The following is a 9,034-nucleotide window of genomic DNA, read 5'->3' on the forward strand; positions in this document are numbered from 1 at the left end:
TCAGCTGACTGCCTCTATCACAGACTGAGCCGGATCCGGCCCCAGCTTGTTGTATTCCGGCAATCCAGGACCTGCCTGACTCATCCCTACATGCAGGGGATGTTGCAGCTGAAACCAACACAGACAGAATGCTTAGCCGCGTTCTCAATTGGGTGTTAAGGAGATGTCCAGAGGCTCAGCCAGGCTCTGAGTTCAAACACTATGCTTCTTGAAAAAATGAACTGTCAGCCCACAAGGGATGTGTGTTGTGGGGCAGCAGGGTCATCATTCCATCCAGTCTTCACTCCAAGGTGCTGGATTCCCTACATGAGGGGCACCCAGGAATTGTTTGGATGAAGGCTCTAGCCAAGAGTTACTTGTAGTGGCTAGGCCTGGACAAAGACATAGAGAAGCAAATAAGGGGTTGCCAGGTCTGCCAAGAAACCTGACCGGAGATGCCACAAGCACCAGTGCACCACTGGGACACTACACGCACCCCATGGTCTCATCTGCACATTGACTTTGCGGGCCCCTTCCAGGGGCAGGTGTTCCTGATAGTAGTGGAAAGTTATTCCAAGTGGTTGAAATTGGTACCGGTCTCATCGATGACAACGACCAGGGTCATCTGAGAGTTGCGCTGGCTGTTTGCCACACTTGGTCTGCCAGATGTAATCATGTCCAACAATGGGGCACAATTAATGGCAGCAGAGTTTCAGTCATTCCTCAGCGCCAACATGATTCAGCACGTAACATCCATTCATTCCGCAACCACCTCGCAACCAACGATCAGTCCGAATGAATGGTCAGGACAACAAAGAAGGGACTCAAGCGGATGATGAATGGGGACTGGAATCACTGCCTGGCAAACTTCCCCAGTACAGCCACAGGTCACAGCTCAGTGGAGCTGACATGGGGTCACTAGCTCACAACAAAGCTTGACCGACTTCACCCAGACAGAGTAGTGGCGGAGACTGCTCAGCCAACCCCCCCAGGAACTTACAGCCAGGTCAATTGGTCTGGTCCAGGAACTATGGGAGTGGGGCACCTTGGGTGGCAGCCAGGGTAACTAAGGTAATGGGCCTATTGTCATACGAGGTTACTCTGGGGGTGATCAGTTATGGCATCAGCAGGCTGGTCCAGTGCTGGTTGAGGATTCCAAGGCTTTATCAGACCCACTAGAGAACTGTTTTGCTCAGTTTGCCTACACCACCCATGGCCGCCTCTGGAGAAATGGAGGTACCAAGGGCCGTAGAGCCGCTGCCATTCATAGGTGACCAAAACTGCCATCAAGACTCTGTCCAATTGGAGATGGACAATACTCCACTTAAACAGGACTCTGCAGTAACATTACGGTGGTCTACCAGGATCTGTGAGTCCCCAGCCTACTTTAAAAACTATGAATATTGAACAGACTTAGAGTAAAAAGTATCACAGGGAGGAGGGGTGTTATGTATTGAATACATATAGTTGTGTTAAGCCCTGCTAAAGTGAAACTAACCTTTAGATGGCCCTAACTGTTAACTTCAACTGTTTTGGAGGGAAACTTAGTGCATTTGCCATGATAGAGCAGTACCCGAGGTGCTACGTTGACTACCAACAATCGAACTGGGCGGACCTCTTATCGTTCATTCATATTTGGATGGGTTTTTTCAAGTATTATGATTGGTTGAGGCCCTGTGGGCCCAGTGTATAAATTACAGGAATTTGCCTGTTGTTCACCAGTTCCAGTTGAGTCAATAAATGATGTTGTATCTATGCCAGTGATGGCGAACCTTTTCGGCACTGAGTGCCCAAACTGGAATGTGTGCGCCAGAGCACCGGAAACCCGAAGAACAACTGGCCAGTGCACATGTTCATGCTGGCCACCTGGTCTTCGGGTTTCTGGTGATTGCATGCATGTAATCTTCAGAAACCAGAAGACAGCTGGTCACAGCACAGGTGCCCACAGAGAGGGCTCTGCATGCCGCCTCTGGCATGTGTGCCATAGGTTCGCCATCATGGATCTATGCTGTCTGTTCTTGCCTACTGCAGCCCACAACATAATACCATCTATCGCCTGTTTACAACACAGTCCTTTCAGCAGTTCCAAGAAAATTCCACATCCATTTGCATTATTCAGGTAACTCTGAGGGCATAGATAAACCTCCAAGTGGCCTCAGAGAAAGTGCTAACAACCAAATATAGAATAGGATTTATAAAGAATATAAATTCTTCCATTCTCCATCATTCAATCAGAACTAAAGGAGCTTCTTGGATGAGAAGTAAAATGTCTTCAAGGAAAAAATAAAGGAAGTCCACCTTTGGGACAATCATGATCTAGATGACTGAGAATCTCCACAGACTTCTCCTGGATCCCACCAGGAGAACCAGTTTTTTGGTTCCAAGCATGACTAAGTCCATGTATTTAAATCATCATTATCATCACAGTTGGAAGGGACCTTGGAGGTTTTCTTGTCCAATCCCCTGCTCAAGCAGGAGATCCTATACCATTTCAGACAAATGGTAAAAATGGAGCAATGCTGGAGTTTTGCTACAAATGGAAGACTGCACCCATTCAGCTTCAGCAGCATGAAATTTTTGCTGACAAAATGCATTGGTGATAGAGTCTACATGTGGCTTTTCTAGTTGTACAAACACAGTCAGCAATTGTTTACCAAAGTATGGCTAAACAAATGGTTGCTAAGAGGAATATGTGATGCCAATCAGAGCCACAATTGGCTGGATTATTATATTGTGTTTACCCTCAAGCTGCACAAACATAGCATAATGTTTAATACTAAACTGTCACCCTCTACTTTTACTAGAATATTTCAAGTTTTGTATTTTCCACAGCAGGTTTGGTGCTCCATGTAGTCTTCTACTTTTACCACTAGATGGAGGCCTGTGAAGATGAGAAAAGGCCCTGATATGTATCTGGTTATGGTATCTTAGATTTTAGCTAAGTGTTATTAAGAATTTAATTTGGATTCTTACACTGAGCCTAAGTAGCCTCATGTAGGGTTATGATTCTGACTATATTACATTTTAAAACTCTGTGTATGTTTGCATGTAAGCCCTTTTGAAGTAAAACTTGAGATTCACTATAATTAAGGAGTACATATATTAATGTACAAATGTAAAAAAGACTAGATTCTTTTTCCCCTTACATGTTCACTTTCTAAGGATATATTTTATATATATCCTTAGGGATATATATCCTATAAAATATAGGATATATTTTAAAATTCTCACTTACTGACTGTAAATGGGACTGGCAGCTCTGTTACTAAACAGCATGGTCAAAACCTATGACATCAGGGAGAGAATCATCCATGGTTATTAAGAGTGATGTGACTTGTGACTTTCTGCTAGTTTCACCATTGACTTTGCTTTGCAGAAGCCAGCTGTGAAGATCACAAAAAGCATTTTTTGTGATTGTGAGATGCTGTGACTGTTATAAATGCTTGCTGGTTGCCAAATGCCTGAATTATTATCATGCGATGTGGAGATGCTATATTAAACACAGCTTCAAGGAACACTTGTAAGTCTCCTTTATTGGTGCTGTTGTAATAATGTTCAGTTCAGTTATGATCCAATCCAGAGGTTACGTTTGTTTGTCTTTATGGCCAATGGCAGAGACTCTGCAGCAATCCCATCAGCCTATCTCCTCCCATGCTGTCTACAGGGTTGCCACAGAGCTTTAGTCTCTGCACTTGGGTCTTCTCAGGTTTTAGGCCAGATTCCCACCCATCAGCTCCACACTCTCCTCCTCACTTATCTTTTGAAGTGCTTTGGAGTCTTCTGCAGTGCTGGAATGAATTGTTTCATTGTGTAACTGCACGGCACAATTTTGGAAGAGCACCATGTGGGACGAAGGCCTGTGGGGACTCATTGTGTGTGGGGAAAGCCTACAGTAGTCTATGGAGGGAAGAAAAGGTTTGTGGGGCCTGGTAGTGGGGGACAGGGGCCGGTCCGGGGACCCCAAAGAGCAGGAAGTGGTGTCTCAGGAGGTGGGGGAAGCCTTGGGAGGCCTTGCTTGAGAGGCTCAGGGCAGACAGACCTGGGCCTGCGCTAGACCTCACAGGGCCTCTCCCATAAGGCATTCCATGCTCCACTTAATGACTTGCATGATCATTCAACAGCCAACATTCAACATATCATTCAATATCAGTGTATGGGGATTGTTAAGAAAGACTCACTTACTAACTAACCATCTTGATATGTGACCCTAATAGGCAGGCTCCATTATGGTCTATGTTGAGGATTCCAGTATACCCAAATCATTATGAAGCAGGTGAAGTTTCTAAATGCTTATCAAAGGCAGCTTATGTGAAAGTGAAACTGAAAGTAATAAGATTTGCACTAATTTGTGCCAGGGCCGTCCTGGTAAGGGCTGCCGCCTGTTCATTAAGCAGAATTGTAAATTCTTGGTGGGACTCCTAGATTGTACACTGAATTTATCTGAGGAATTGTTATCCCATCCAGAATAAAAAAAATGATTTATTCATTTTATTTTATTTACAAAGTGTATATAGATGCTTGTTGTGTACTGAGCAGGTTCCCTAGTTTGAGCCCCCTGTTGGAGTGTACAGAAGGGGGAAAGATTCTGATTGGTTAGCCACGCTGACAGTGAGTATATAAGAGCTGTCAGCGTTTGTTCTCTGTTCTGTTCTGAGGAGAATTTGTTATGGTCTCCTGTTTGAGTTAATAAAGAAGTTACCTCAGATGTTAATTACTTCTCGTGGAGTCGTCTTTGGCAATCAGCTGATATATATTAATGCTCATATTAAGTATATAACTTAATATATGGAAAACAATATATACAAACCAGTATAAAACCCCTAGGCCAGAACTTTTTGGTTTGAAGTGTCAAAAATTCAGAAAATGCCTACTTAGACTCTGCTGACATGTCACACTCAGACCCATGCACTTCCCAGGCAAAAAAGAAATAATTCATAACAAATAGTAGTACATTAAATAAATTATTTGAATGTATCATTTAATCATTAAATATTATATAAATTGTAATTTTTTTTGAAATGCCTATCCAAGGCAGCTCTGGGTCACACAAAGCCTGAAAAACTTTGTAGAATGCTCTTACATGGCCTTGCAGTTTCTGAAATGGGTGGGAAAATATACCATGTTCTTGCACATTTTTCAGAGATGTCAGAACCCCGTGCGAGCAGGGCTTTCTCACATGATTTCCAGACCTCAAAGACCTACAAAGCAGTAGGGTGATAACCTAGTTCTGTCTGCAATAGCACTCGGAGGCTCCAACTGGTCCAGAATGCAGCCGCACGAGTGGTTATGGGCGCGACTCGTTGTGCCTATGTGACATCTCTCCTGCACGAGCTGCACTGGCTCCCAGTGGTCTTCCGGGTGCGATTCAAGGTGTTGGTCACCATCTTTAAAGCGCTCCATGGCTTAGGACCCAGGTACCTTCGAGACCGACTTCTGCCACCAGTAGCCTCCCACCGGCCAGTCCGCTCCCCCAGAGAGGAGCTCCTCAGGGTACCATCGGCCAAGGCATGTCGGCTGGCGACACCCAGGGGGAGGGCCTTCTCTGTGGGAGCTCCTGCGCTGTGGAATGAACTGCCCCCGGAATTGTGCAAGATCTCCAACCTCCGTGTATTTCGCTGTGCCCTCAAGACCCTGCTGTTCCGCCAGGCCGGGCTATCAATGTAAATGATTTTAAATTAGGTGTTTTAAATTTTTGGGTTTTAATTTGGGCCGAAATTATTTAATAATTTTAATTATTTTTTAATTGATGTCTGTATATTTTTGTGTTTTATAGGCTGTACACTGCCCTGAGTCCTTCGGGAAAAGGGCAGTATAGAAATAAAATTATTATTATTATTATTATTATTATTATTATTATTATTATTATTATTATTATTATTATTATTTGTATAATCTGAACATTTTTCATGCCGATTGTGAGTGATAATTATTATTTTCTTAAATTAATAATAATTTCCCTAAATGTTTTATCATTTAAAAAGATATAAGTTGAAGACATGTTAACCAAGATACTTGATGGCCTACTTTAGAGTCTGTCTCTTCTTCACTGCATAACGAATTGTTATTATTAAAATATCTTACTTTGTATAAAGCACATTGTTTCCAAATCTTGAATGATTGTCCTAGATGTATTATAAAAGTCAAAATGAACCACCAAGGACTTTAATGGAGATATACCATTCATAAACTTCTCTTTCTCTAAATATGAAAGCATTTCATAAATATATCATTTATTTTGTTTAATTTTATATAAAAAAGAACATTTGACTTATATATAACTCTTGTATTCTGAAGCTATTATTACAGTATGCCTTCCTATATGAATGGAACCATAAGTCCCAATGAGCTGGTTGTTCTGATTTCAAAAGTTAGTGTGTAAAAAAACATGAACAAATTTTTCCTTATTCAAATTTTCTTCCAGTCAAATAATAAAAATGTAACAATAAGAAAATAATCTATGGCAAAGATTCTCAGTCTTGCCAGAAGTAGCTTAGAATGTAGAGGTAAACCAGGAGGAGCTGCCAGTAAAAGAAGCCAGCATATTTATTTAATTTTTTCATTCCATAACTAGCTCTCTCTCCTCTGCCTCAGGAAAATCAAAACCCTCTAACTCAGTGGTTCTCAACCTTCCTAATGCTGCGACCCTTTAATACAGTTCCTCCTGTTGTGGTGACCCCCAACCATAAAATTATTCCTAAAACCATTGAAAATATGTGTTTTCCAATGGTCTTAGGCGACCCCTGTGAAAGGGTCATTCGACCCCCAAAGGGGTCCCGACCCACAGGTTGAGAACCACTGCTCTAACTAAAGAAATGGAAGAACTGAAACAAAGAATAAATGAGCATCTAGAACATCATAAAACACATAGTAACTTTGCCTGCATTGAAGGTTATTCCAAAGAAACAGCTAGCACAAGTATTAAAAAATGCCAATACTATCAAATATAAGCACCAGTTCACTGCAAAAAACAAATCAATTAATGCACAGCACAACTGCAGTTATAGCTGACTATCTGGGATGCAAAGTCATCAAAGAGATATGTCCCAGAAAATGGCATGCTGAATGATGGGGCATTTTCCCCCCTGTTGACAAACAGCTCTCTTTTTTGCCAAAGATGGTTCTTTGGTCTTCCCCACATTTGAACAGGAGTAACTAGGAATGAATATTATACAGAAGCTACTCCAAGGGGAGGATGACGACAATTATTGTCATTGAAATATATTTATCAATGTTCAAGCAGGGGGCATATTTTGTGTATGTTTGATATTTTTTTCTATACAGCACTTTTTCTAAGTCTCTTTGTATTTTTTTTCTTTTTAATTTTACAATTTAACTTTGAAAATAAATAAAAAAATTATTAAAAAAAGAAAAAAGAAAAAAGTGCACCACAAAAATGAAAGATCACATTGGAAAACAAGATTAACAAGCTGAAATCAAATGCAAATCACTTCGACCAAAAAAAACAAAACAAAACTGAAGAACAAGAAGACAGAAATATCAATCAGAAACAAGGAAGATCAAGAAAGAATTGGAAATAATAAAGCTGCAAATAACAGCAATAATTAAGAATATCAGCAGATACAATGCTCAAATTGCAAATTATAGGCACAATCTAAATTTCAATCTAATCAGAAATGTTTTTACCAATCTATTAAGAGAGAGGCTGCAATGAATCAATCAACATTTGGCAAGAAAGAAACAGTGCAGTTCTGGGCACAGATATGGGATAATGCAAAGAAATATAACAAGAATGCAGTTTGGTTAAAGAGGGTGGATAAGAATAAAAAAAATTGAGGACCCTTCCTCTTCAATGACCTCTACTGCTTTGAATTGAAATGAAGGGAAACAGTAACAAGGATATAATAAATAATACTAGAATATGATATACTGGTATACTAGAATTAGTAGAAACTTGTTATTATGTAACCATTATAACACACATATATTGTACCTTTATATTTGTATCTCCTGTAACAAACATATTCTGTTATTAGGCCTCTGTAATATATCTGGTATTTGTCAAACATATGTTCCTGTCATTTGATCAGAACCCATATCAATCTTCTTCCTCTTTTTCTCCTGCCATCTAAGAGCATGGTACCTATCTCAGTTGGAACTGCAGTCATCATCTGGGAGATAATTTACACTTCAGATCTAATTTACACCTTTGATCTATTCCCTGCAGCCAAATGAGCAATTGGGAGAACAAAGGAATGCTCAAGGAAGGCTTCTATTCCTTTGCAGGGCAACAAGGAATACACAAACCTAAACTAGGAGGCCAGAATTGGGTACTAAGCTGATGTCTCTGAGAGTATAAAAAGGACACCATACCTTCCCCAAGGTGGCTATCTCCTCACATGCATTGTATCTGTATGTTCTGGATATAGTCCCACCCAGTATTTTGTTTTTGGCCATAAATAAAATCTGCTTCTTTTTGCAAGCCTCGTCTTGAGTCTCTCTCTTTGGCATTCTGGTGACTCAAGTATATTTTGGGACCTTACATTTCTGAACTCCCCCTGCTCATCATCCTCTTCCAGATTGTAGTCCCCTTCCTTCTCCCTTTTCCTGCCTAAGGGCATCTGCTAGGAAGATAGCATTTCGATGAGCTTTCTGGATTTCTTTATTTTTTTTTTAAATTTGATTTATATTTTCTTCTTGCCTCTGTTAGTAAAAACTTATAAGTATCTCAATCAATTCTGAAATGCCTTTCCCTGGCCCTCCTTTTACTTTCTGTAACTTTCTTCTAATATCTTCTGCTGACTACCCTATAAAAATCATGTTTATCATGTTCTGATTGTCTGGACCTTCAGGATGTAAATCGGTATATTGCCTGAAAGCCTAGTATATTCTTTTGAGAAAATTCCCAGGACTCTCCTCCTCCTTTTGCCTTATTTCATAAACTTTTGCAAGATTCTTAATTTTGGAAACTCCGTTTTGGATTCCATACAAGACTAATTCTGTAGCCTTGTATTGTCCCATTATCATCCAGGTCCCATCCTTGCTCTGTGAGGGGGCATTCCCCACGATTATCATTCTCATGTCCCCTTTTAACTGC

At 40.7% G+C, this 9,034-nt stretch overlaps 1 long non-coding RNA gene across 1 annotated transcript; it reads left to right on the plus strand.

Moving 5' to 3' along the window:
- The first annotated feature begins 1,083 nt into the window (after positions 1 to 1,083).
- LOC117665059 (uncharacterized) lies at positions 1,084 to 3,494 on the plus strand. Its single transcript, XR_004591237.3, has 2 exons — positions 1,084 to 1,348; positions 3,356 to 3,494. It is a non-coding gene; the product is annotated as an uncharacterized LOC117665059 (long non-coding RNA).
- Positions 3,495 to 9,034: the final 5,540 nt, after the last annotated feature.

Source organism: Pantherophis guttatus, chromosome 4 (assembly GCF_059756535.1).
Source record: "Pantherophis guttatus breed Tessera chromosome 4, ASM5975653v1, whole genome shotgun sequence".
In the NCBI taxonomy this organism is placed as follows: domain Eukaryota; kingdom Metazoa; phylum Chordata; class Lepidosauria; order Squamata; family Colubridae; genus Pantherophis; species Pantherophis guttatus.